We start from the raw sequence: 12,175 nt of genomic DNA on the forward strand, positions 1-12,175 counted from the left end.
TGGAAGGAAATTTGTAGCTCCTCTCAGATTACAGAACTTTCTGTCACTGAAATGTGAGGAAAAAGTGTTTTTTGGGCCACATTTTGAGGTTTGAAAAGGATTCTGGGTAACAGAACCTGGTGAGAGCCCCACAAGTCACCCCATCCTGGATTTCCCTAGGTGTCTAGCTTTAAAAAATGCACAGGTTTGGTAGGTTACAACTAGGTGCTGGCTGAGCTAGAGGCCAAAATCCACAGCTAGGCACTTTGCAAAAAACAGCTCTGTTTTCTTTGGGAAAATGTGATGTGTCCATGTTGTGTTTTGGGGCATGGCTCCTCTCAGATTCCAGAACTTTCTATCACCGAAATGTGAGGAAAAAGTGTTTTTTGGTCGGATTTTGAGGTTTGCAAAGGATTCTGGCTAATAGAACATGGTGAGAGCCACACAAGTCACCCCATCGTGGATTCCCCCTGGTGTGTAGTTTTAAAAAAATGAGCAGGTTTGGTAGGTTTCCCTAGGTGCCGGCTGAGCTACAGGACAAAATCTACAGCTAGGCACTTTGAAAAAAACTTCAGATTTCAATGTAAAAATGTGATGTGTCCATGTTGCGTTTTCTGTCGCGAGCATTAGGCCTATCCATGCAAGTGAGGTACCATTTTTATCGGGAGACATGGGGGAACACAGAATAGCAAAACAAGTGTTATTGCCCATTGTCTTTCTCTACATTTTTTCCTTCCAAACATAAGACAGTGTGTAAAAAGACGTCTATTTGAGAAATGCCTTACAATTCACATGCTAGTATGGGCACCACAGAATTCAGAGATGTGCAAATAACAACTGCTTATCAACACCTTATCTTGTGCCCGCTTTTGGAAATCTGAAGGTTTCCTTGATACCTATTTTTCACTCTTTAGATTTCAGCAAATGAAATGCTGTATACCCAGTATAGAATGAAAACCCATTGCAAGGTGCAGCTCATTTATTGGCTCTGGGTACCTAGGTTTCTTGATGAACCTATAAGCCCTACATATCCCCGCAACCAGATGAGTCCTGTAGACGTAATGGTATCTTGCTTTAAAAAATCTGACATAGCAGGAAAAAGTTACAGAGTAAAACATGGAAAACAAATGGCTGGTTTTTTTCAGCTCAATTTCAATATTTTTTTATTTCACCTGTTATTTTCTATTAGGAAACCCTTGTACGATCTACACAAATTACCCCGTGCTGAATTCAGAATTATGTCTACTTTTCAGAAATGTTTAGCTGTCTGGGATCCAGCACTGGTTTCACATCCATTTCTGTCACTAACTGGAAGGAGGCTGAAAGCACAAAAAAAGAGTAAAAATCTGGTATGTCCCAGTAAAATGCCAAAATTGTGTTGAAAAATAGGGTTTTCTGATTCAAGTCTGCCTGTTCCTGAAAGCTGGGAAGTTGGTGATTTTCGCACCACAAACACTTTGTTGATGCCATTTTCAGGAGAAAAAAAATACGAGCCTTCTTCTTCAGCCCTTTGTTCCCTTTTTTTTTTTAAAAAATGAAGTTTTCGCTGTATTCTGGTTAATTTCTTGGTCTCCTTCAGGGGAACCCACAAAGTCTGGGTACCTCTAGAATCCCTAGGATGTTGGAAAAAAAGGACACAAATTTGGCATGGGTAGCTTATGTGGACATAAAGTTATGAGGGCCGAAGCGTGAACTGCCCGAACAGCCAAAAAAAGGCTTGGCACCTGAGGGGAAAAGGTCTGGCAGCGAAGGGGTTAAATTAGTTTAATGAAAGACTCGAGCTTGCCTTTTCTCTGCATTCCTGTAGAACGTCTATTCTAGGTCCATGGCTCACAGCAGTGTGTCAAAATCCACGGACCTATATAGTAATGGGCAGTGGTATAAAAACATCTCTTGGCAGAATTTTAAAGTTTACACCCCAGTTGAGTTGGATATCCACATCAGTCTAACCTAGCGAATGTGGCAGAAGTGGTTTAGTTGTGGTTTAACTTCACATGGATCTAAGGATGCAAACATTATCAGAGTGATCCAAGTGTTGCTGGTATATTAGTTCCCTTGTTCAAAAATCCATTCGTGGAAGACAGACATCATGTTTTATGGCCTACAATGAAATGGGCAGGTTCAGATATTTCTTAAAGGCCTGCCACATGTGCCACTATATGCATGGTTGCCAAACTTCAATGCAGCCTATAGTTTAATCCACCTCATGCCTCTTTCTTCGCCAACACTACACATCATATTGCATTGTCTCTTTTATTTTTATCATCTCTCAATTCTCCTTTCATCACTGTTTTATCTTTCTCTTCTTCATTTCTTCTCTTACTTTCCCTTGGTCTGGGTTAAAGTATCATGATGTAAAATTAGTCCTTATTGTTCTAGATACAGTCATCTATTTTGTTTATATCAATAAGTTTTGTCACTCGTGATTCCTATTGAAGAGGTTTTATAGCTGCACGACACTTGCATAAAATCTGATGGAAGCCATGAATTCCATTTGGATTCATTGATGCCACTTAGGATGTGCACTCTGATAACCATAGCTCTGCCCTGCCCAGCCCAGAAAACAAACAAGACTCTAAAAGATAGGAGTGCATTGCATGTGTGTGTGTGGAGTGGTGAACCGAAAACACATGCAAGCAAGTATGTGCAGAAAAGAGCATGCTGAAGAGGAATGAAATGAGTAGTGCAATATGCAGCTAGGGTGTTTTAAAAAGATATGAGGAGAAAAAGAGATTAAGGGCCTGATTCTGACCCTGGCGGTCTATGACCGCCAGGGTGGAGGCCGGGGTAGCACCGCCAACAGGCTGGCGGTGCCACATGGGCAATTCTGACCGCGGCAGTAAAGCCGCGGTCTGAAAAGGGCAACCGGCGGTTTCCCGCCGGTTTACCCCTGCCCAAAGGAATCCTCCATGGCGGCGCTGCTTGCAGCGCCGCCATGGGGATTCCGACCCCCTTCCCGCCAGCCTGGTTCTGGTGGTTTTCACCGCCAGAACCTGGCTGGCGGGAACGGGTGTCGTGGGGCCCCTGGGGGCCCCACATAGATTTTCAGTGTCTGCGTGGCAGACACTGAAAATCGCGACGGGTGCAACTGCACCCGTCGCACCCCTTCCACTCCGCCGGCTCCATTCGGAGCCGGCATCCTCATTGAAGGGTGTTTGCCGCTGGGCGGGCGGGCGGCCTTCTGGCGGTCGCCCGCCCGCCCACCGGGAAACTCAGAATATCCGCGGCGGTCTTTTGACCGCGCAGCGGTATTCTGGAGGTTCCAGCCAGGCCGGCGGCTTCCGCCGCCGGCCGGGGTCAGAATGACCCCCTAAGTATCTAACCAAAAGAGAGTGGTGTGAAGAGGAAAATGTGAACTATTGAGAACACTCCGAAGACCACTACCCCTTCCAAAAACGATGTGTGAGATTATATATATATATATATATATATATATATATATATATATATATATATATATATTAGTTAGAAATGGGGTCTCTAATTGGCAATTGGTTTGAACCCTGTCCAAGTAGGGACCCTCACTCTATCCAGGATGAGGGAGATACCCGCTCAGATAACCCCTGCTCACCCCCTTGGTAGCTTGGCACGAGCAGTCAGGCTTATCTCAGAAGCAATGTGTAAAGCATTTGCACATAACACACAGTAATAAACTAAAACACTACAAAAGGACACCACACAAGTTTTAGAAAAATAGCCAATATTTATCTGTATGATGAGACCAAATACCATAAAAATCCACCATACAGTATTAGATATATGAATTCTGCAATATTTACTCAAAAATACAGTTTGTTGAAATCGATAGCTTCACCTGGAGCTATCACAGTGTCGTGGTCAACAAACCCAACAGTTCAGGCCAGCTGCGGCGTTGCGGGCAAGGTACGATGTTGGTAAGACCCGCAAACAGTACCTTGGATTTGTAGGGCATCATGATCCTCACAGTGAGCTCTGGAGAGCGCCGTCGCTGGCATTGCGGTGTCGGTTCCGGAGTCAGTGCGTGGGTCATTGGCCCCTTCAAGTCAAACACGTTGCAAATCAAACTCCGGGCTAATGAAGTCAGGAGCGTTGGCGTGGATGGCTGTGGTGCGAAGTGGGAGGATGCGACATGCGGTGCCACAGGTCATGGTGCAGGCAGCAGCTTGGTGAAGTCATCCAGCGGCGTCGGTGAGACCAGGGCTGCGGTGTGAAGCAGGGCGGTGCGACGTGCGGTGTCACCAGGTCATGGTACAGGTAGCGGCATCGTCGTTGCTAAAGCACTGCCGTCAGTAGGCCCCAGCAAGAGGTGCGGGACGGGACGGTGCTTCGTGACCCTCACGAGCGGTGTCCACAGGCCACGATGAAGGCAGGATGCCTGGTGACGACACTTGAGTCGATGATGCTGGTGTCCTTGTAGTGGGGCTGCAGTGGGAGATGGGATGGTGATTTGTGTACCTCACGAGCGGTGTCCACAGTCCATAGTGCAGGCAGCGGCGTCGGTGTCAGCAGGAGCTGCGTCACTGGGGATGCCCAGGCTGCTGTGTGAGCAGGCGATGCCAGAGTGTGGGGCCCACAGGTTGCGGTGCGAGCAGTGGCTCTGTAAAGTCATCTGATGACGATGTCGGTGCAATCAGGGTCACAGTGCGAAGCGGGCAGTGGGGCTCCGTGTGGCATCAGCAGGTCATGGTGCCGACCAGCGGTGTCGTTGGCAGCATGACAGTGGTTTCTCCTCTTGAACAGCACAAAACACACAGTTCCCAGTGCTGCAGGTCGAGGAAACCGAAGTCTTTGGTGTCACTGAGACTTCCAACAGGAGGCAAGCTCTAATCCAAGCCCTTGGAGAACTTTCTCATGCAGAACACACAGCAAAGTTCACCATTTGCACTCTTTTCAGGCAAAAGCAGCAACTGCAGGCCAGTCCAGCAAAGTAACACATCAAAGAGACAGTGCTCCTCCTTCAGCTTTCCCTCTTGAATCAAGAAAGATTCTAAAAGTCTGGGGTTTGGGTCTTCTTCTTATACCCCGTTCTGCCTTTGAAGTAAACTTCAAAGCAAAGTCTCAAGTGTTTGCAAGATCCTTCCTTGTCCAGGCCAGGCCCCAGACACACACCAGGGGGTTGGAGACTGCATTGTGTGAGGACAGGCACAACTCTTTCTGGTGTAACTGACCACTCCTCCCTCCACTCTAGCACAGATGGCTCATGAAGCTCCCTTTGTGTCACTGTCTAGAGGAGAGGTGTGAGAAGCCCAACTGTCAAACTGACCCAGACGGGGAATCCTCAAACAGGCAGAGTCACAGAATTGTTTAATCAAGAAAATGCCTACTTTCTAAAAGTGGCATTTTCAAACTCTCAGTCTAAAAACCAACTTCACTAAAAGATGTATTTTTAAATTGTGCTTTCAGAGACCCCAAACTCCACATTTCTATCTGCCCTCAAAGTGAATCTACACCTTAAAGTTATTTAAAGGCAGCCCCCATGTTAACCTATGAGGGAAATAGGCCTTTCAACAGTAAAACCGAATTTGGCAGTATTTCACTGTTAGGACATGTAAAACACACCAGTACATGTCCTGCCTTTTAAATACACTGCACCCTGCCCATGGGGCTAGCTAAGGCCTACCTTAGTGGTGCCTTACATGTATAAAAAGGGAAGGTTTGGGCCTGGCAAGTAGGTACACTTTCCAGGTCGAACTGACAGTTTAAAACTGCACATACAGACACTGCAGTGGCAGGTCTGAGCATGTTTACAGGGCTACTTATGTGGGTGGCACAATCAGTGCAGCAGGCCCACTAGTAGCATTTGATTAACAGGCCCTTGGCACCTCTGGTGCACTTTACTAGGGACATACCAGTAAATCAATTATGCCAATTATGGATAAACCAATCAACAGTATAATTTACCTAGGGAGCACTTGCACTTTAGCACTGATCAGCAGTGGTACAGTGCACAGAGACAATAAACCAGCAAAAACAGAGTCCAGTAACCCATAAAAACAGAAGGTCAGCAAACAAAAAGACAGGGGAGACACGCCAAAATGCTGCCAGGTCTAACACACACACATATATGTGTGTGTCTGTGTGTGTGTGTGTGTTGACCCATGCCCCAAGACCTTTGTATCAATTGTTAAAAACAAGCCAAAACCAATGGAGTCAATTTAGATTGTAGTTTTAATCGCCAGATACAGGGAAACACAACACGTTTCAACCAGTCATGGTCTTGATCACATATATTAGATATATATATATATATATATATATATTTATAATCGCTTTTAGACCTGCCACAATTGTTGGGTGTGATGATGTAAGTGAACATTTTGTATAGAAAGATAATTCTTGTTTTCTTTTTTTCACTGCAGCAGACTTTTCTAACTATTTTAGCCAGAACTCAAAATGCAAGTCAGACCTATTGCCTTAGCCACCTTTTTGCTTTGTTTGGCAGTAAGCACTCCAGGGCAGTGTATTCATTTCCTCTCTCCACCACTTTTTCCTCAGCCCCCACCCATGCACTCTTATTTATTTTAATGAGTGCTACAGTCATTCACTTTCCTTTTTTAATCACTTGTTTTTCAGTTTTATTTTTTAATTGTAATGTACTGTTCGAACAAGAGGTTTCAGCAATATTAGAATGTTAAACTAAGTATAGCTACCACGCATCACGAGGCATGCTCACGGCCCCGTCATAACACTTACACACATCAATACACACGTAAGAGCATCAGCAGGAATCATGAAATTATTTTTTTTAAAATAAGGGAAAACCCAGTGCAAGACTGCCTGGTATGCGGATGAATGCATACATCAAAAAGCATTGGCAAAGCCAATAGTATGCTTTCTGTAGAAACTGACTGGATTTGCCTGAGACTTGTAGTCATGTTTATCACATTATGAATCAGGACTAAAAGTCCCAAAGCAAAACTCTGACTGAACTGGATGAGGTACTCATTCAGTGAACTGGGATACGTTGGGGATATGTACTTGCAAGGAAATGCAGTAGCAGCAATGTCATGGGCCCTAATGCTGGCAAGGAAAATGAGCCCTTTCCCCAGATGGTGTAGTAAAAGTGAACAATTATTACAAACAGTTGGCCCCTTAAGTCCCTCTGCCCCACTGCCACAACATGTGGCACTAATAGCAGCTATGGTCCTCCCACCATGATTTCTCCCCTGTACATGCGTGACACCAAAAATGTTTTGAAGATTCTTATGATTGCAAACTAATTAGCATATTGGAAGGCATCAGAGGAAGTAATGTCCATAACCTTTGACATCTGTGAGAACACAGACATTGCATAAAAGAAGTCTGTCTTCAACTCCAAGATCACAATAATGCTAATCATCTGCTGACCGAATACCTGTAGAGCCTCTGATCACGCAGCAGCATGGAAACTGCTATCTTAAACACTGTAGATAAGTGGCAGCCCTGGTCAGCATCGCCAGAAGCACACAGACTCAACATCATATTATATGCCAATGAAACACAAATCATCTTCTTCTCCGACACCAAAACCAACTTCTACAACTGCATGACAGACTTCACCAACAGGCTGAATGACAAATGCCTGAATATCAACACAAACAAGTCAGTGGTACTGATTTTCAGAAACAAAAGCTCCCCCAGAGACGAATCAAGGTGGCCCTCAGAACTCAGCCCTACCACCACTGACCATGATAGGAACCTAGGTATCATTCTGGACAACAAACTAACGAGGAAAACTAAGGTCAACTCTGTCTCCTCCTCCTGCTTCTTTATCCTCTGCATGCTTTACAAGATTTTCAAATGGCTACCCCAAAGCTCAAGATGCACCATTACCCAGGCCCACATATCCAGCCGACTGTACTATGGCAAACCTCTCTACACAGGGTTCACAGCTCATGTCCTCTGATTACTACAGACCATACAGAATGCTGCAGCCAGATTTGTCCTGGATCTCCCTAGATCATCCCACATCACCTTCTACCTCATGGAACTCCACTGGCTCCCTGTACAGAAAAGATGCGAGTTCAAGTTCCTGGCACATGCATACAAGGCCGTACAGAACTGTAGACCCAACTCCTTGACTGCCCCCTGAACTTCGATTAGACTACCAGACACCTCCACTCTGCATCCCTTTCTCTAACCCTCACCCCCTCATCAGACTTTTCATATGCAGAGGTTACTCCTAGTCCTGCCTAACAGCGAAGACATGAAACAAGCTTACCTTTCATCTACGGACCTCCCCATCTCTTCTAGAGTTCTGAAAGTCACTGAAACATGGCTAATCAACTGGACCCTGCCAGCATCTAGATACACTATCGGGTGACAAGTAGTACTCTGAAAATGTATTGATTTATTTGATTGATTGATTGACTGTAGATGATGCCCTTTTGACTACAGATGATGATGGCCCCTGCCTCTTGATACTGCTGGACCTATCAGCTGTCTTTGACACACGTCTTTCATTTTTTTCTCTTTCCAAGTTTCTAACCCATCAGTTTGTTCACATTGGCACTTCAGGACCTAAAAAGATCCCTATACTCTGCGGAGTCCTACAGTGTTCCATAATGTCCTTTAATCTTTCACCTCTACATGGAGCCACTTTGTGCTCTACTCACATACAACAGCATTAAGATTCAGCAATACACTGATGATACCCGGCTCTACTTGAAAGGCTCCTCTGCTTCAGATATCCAACACTTCAAACACTGCCTGCGTATCATCCTGACCTGGAGGTCCAGAGCCTACCTGAAACTCAACCCAACCAAGAATAAATTACTGTTTTTTTCAAGAGCAACAAACAAGATGGTTCTGTCTCTTTGACAAGACCCATGACTGTTTTGTTGTGCAACTTTCATCTAATGCCAAGTCACTTGGATTCACCCTAGACACCAGTCTGACCCTCAAGAAACACATTCCAAAAAGCAAAGACAGCATGATAGCAGCTCTCTCTTCTAAAGAAAGTGAAAATGTTTTTTCCAGAAAATGACTTCATACATACTCTTTGAGTCCTCAATATATTTCATTAGGATGGTGTTAACATCCCCCTCCATGACCTTCAAGACTCCACAGTAGCAGCCCCTAGGGGCATCCTACATGCCACAGCACATATCATCCAGGGCTTGAAGAAATATGATCACATCCCTCACCCTGATGTAACTCCATTGTCTCCATTTGCTGGCAACCACCATTATCAAAACCAGCTACATCATTTACAAAGCCATCATGACCAGCACTCTGGTTATCCTGCAGACAAGTTCACCGTCTCTGATGCTTCTCTGTGCACACCCACAGCTCGAGCACCATCAGACTGAAACCTAAGAACTGTAAACAAGAAAAAAAAGGCAGTAGGCCTTTTCCATTTGTACATCCAGAGTCTTGAACCACCCTGTTGTTCCAATTTAGGAAAGAGTTGATGATACACCCCTTTAGGAACATTACATCACAATACATTACCCATCTAATACAAGCTACTTCTCCTATCATTCATTTACTTTATCCTCGACTTTGTACAGCATTCCTCTGATTTTTGGCTAGGTTTGCCCTGTTGAAATACTCCATACATAGATTATACAAACAAATGTAATTGAACAAAAGAACAGCAAAATCTCATTAGACCTGTGGAATACAAAATTAGTCATGCAGCACTTAGGTGTACAGAGCACCTGCTCTCATCAACTGAGAGTCTGTAGGAGGGCTGCAAGAAGTGCAGCAAATTCAAGAAGCCTCTTTTGCTCCCAGTGTTTCCTCTGCACTCAGAGGCGCTCTGAACAGTCACACTTAGGGTTCAGGTCTTCACGTTTCTTGCAAATTATAACACGTAGGGGCTGATTTATGAAAAGTTAGTACCGCCTTTGCGTCATTTTGTGACGCAAAAGCAGCGCAAACTTACAAAATATATTTGTGAAAAGTTAGTGACGACCTTTGTGTCATTTTTTGATGCAAAAGCGGAGCTAACTTACAAAATATCATTTTTGTAAGTTTGTGCTGCTTTTGCATCAGAAAATGACGCAAAATCGGCGCTAACTTTTCCCACAAATCAGGCCCTTAGCCTAATATGAATGGGAGCATAACGGATCCCCAAACCAAATGAGTGAAACTTGAGGTCTCCAAAGTGAATTTGCACTTGTTTGCATTTAACCTTATTTGCCGTTACTTCTCACAACCATCTTGTATTTCTTAATTCACTCTTTTTAAATCACTTCTCGCTATTTGCTGGGTTAATATAGGGGCTGTTTACCGATACCTGTCAACACGCCTCCATTTGGCATGCCACCCTCTTTTTACTTGTGTTCATCTGCCAGAATCCAAACTGCCTCCAGTCTTTAATGGCGTCACCAGCACCAGGGGCGTAGCTACCATTGGTGCAGCAAGTGCAGTGTACGGGGGGACATTGAACACTGATAATTACTGTCATTTACTACCCATCAAAACTGAAAAGGGCCATTGTCCTTGCTCGTACCAGGGACAATGGCATCCTTGCTACGCTAGTAGGGGTCACACAATTTTCGAACGTGTATCACCCTCCCAAAAAACAATTTTCCATTCATCTTAATAGGATAACCTTCTTAGATGCCTGGTTTAACCCACATTTGTGAGTCAAGAAGTTCACAGGTCTATTTACACTTGTTGGTATGAAGTGTTGCAGCACGACTCGCCTCATAACCCTGACCGCATAATAACTGACTAAAGGTCCACAGGTGGATGCCAGCATTCTCCTCCACATTCACAGTTTCAGTTCTTTTTTATTGTAAACAGAAAACATCCAAATTCGAGTATACTGAAGATTGGAGCAAGGGTTAACCTGGACCAGACGTACTAGCGACAGAGTATTCCTCAAAGCAGCATTCCTATTTTTCACTTAAGGTAGCAGAAATAGCTGAGGCTTGCCTTACCTTAATGCCTCCACACTGAAGTTACACCGTCGGTATGATCGTGCATTTGATTCTGAGCGTCTGCTGCTACAGGTGTCTTTCACCTGTGTATTAACCGAGGGCCAGCTTCCTTGTTGCTAAGAGGCACAGTCAAAGCGCTACGAGAAGGAAGTATACACAACCTGCTTTGCCGGAAAGTCAGTCCCAAGTCCAATTTGGAGCTTATCTGGTTAGGCGTGGTGTGTACTACCTGGCATTTATAGAGGCGATAAACATAAGCATGCTTACCTTTAATTTTGTTGGCGTGGAAGGTTGTGTCTTGTTATGTACCGGGAGAGTCGAAGTATATTGCCGTCTAGCGTCCCTGTAAAAGTAAAATCTAATTTCTAGGGTGCACAGTAGCGAAAGAGTTCCAACGGCGAGGCAAACGAGGTGACCATATGAAGCAAAGGGAATAGAACAAAATAGAGCATTGTGGGAGCTGCAGTTTTGGCTAAATTCAATTGACTACCGCTGTATTATATTACAGTGGTTTGGGGAAAAAAATCCAAAACGGGTATTGTGATAGACTACTGGCAAATAATTTAAAAAAGCTAGATATAAATACGAGCGACTTCCCGACTGTCAGAAGAATTAACGTAGATATCTGAAAATGGGTCTTCTGAACTTGAACATGGTTTGATAATCACTCTAGGAATCGCGTATCAAGCCTCTGTAAGACTCGCCGTAGGTCAGCCATATTATCTCCTACAAGACAGGCTTTTTCTTTGTTTTTTTTGTTGTTTTTTTTGCAGTTTATATAGCGCCAACTCGGCCCGAATGTATTGGAGCGCTTTGCATGTGCACCAATTACAGTGCACAAAAATACATTCACGTTTTGGTAGGTCAAGGGAGAATAGGTGATTTGCCCAGAATCACAGGATGTTGAGCTGAGGCCATAGCTGGAACCCTGTTCTCTGGCTCCAAGGTTGGCAGTGTTGAAGCAGATATGATAATTAGAAATTATTAATAAACGTTTATATGTTATGGTTTATGATAATTCACAGAGAAATTAATTGTGGAGAAAAATGAATGTGCACGTTTGAAAATGTGCCCACGGGGAATGGCAACCACTTATACGAACTTGTACTAAAATGACAAAAAATGCGTGGAAATAATGAAAATGTATAATAATAATAATGTAGTAATGTGTCATATTAGGATGTATAACCTATGTTTTGCATTATATTGTGGAGTTTACTTAGCCAAAGTTGTGGCCTAGTCTTTCCGGGCCTCATGCAGGAGCCAAATTAATAGGCGCACAATGTCGAAGTTGCTGGTGCATTGAACTGACCGTGAACTGTTTGCTGCTTAATAAAATCTGCTTT

General features: G+C 44.2%; 1 protein-coding gene across 4 annotated transcripts in view; it reads right to left on the minus strand.

The window, feature by feature from the left end:
- Positions 1-10,950, minus strand: part of LOC138265661 (kyphoscoliosis peptidase-like) — a 395,468-nt gene extending 384,518 nt beyond the window's left edge. For all 4 annotated transcript variants that reach the window (XM_069213571.1, XM_069213570.1, XM_069213568.1 and 1 more), the window contains exon 1: positions 10,830-10,950. The gene's annotated coding sequence lies outside the window, so the exon portion shown is untranslated. The remainder of the gene's footprint in view (positions 1-10,829) is intronic.
- Positions 10,951-12,175: the final 1,225 nt, after the last annotated feature.

The sequence above is a fragment of the Pleurodeles waltl genome, chromosome 11 (genome assembly GCF_031143425.1).
Source record: "Pleurodeles waltl isolate 20211129_DDA chromosome 11, aPleWal1.hap1.20221129, whole genome shotgun sequence".
Taxonomy (NCBI): domain Eukaryota; kingdom Metazoa; phylum Chordata; class Amphibia; order Caudata; family Salamandridae; genus Pleurodeles; species Pleurodeles waltl.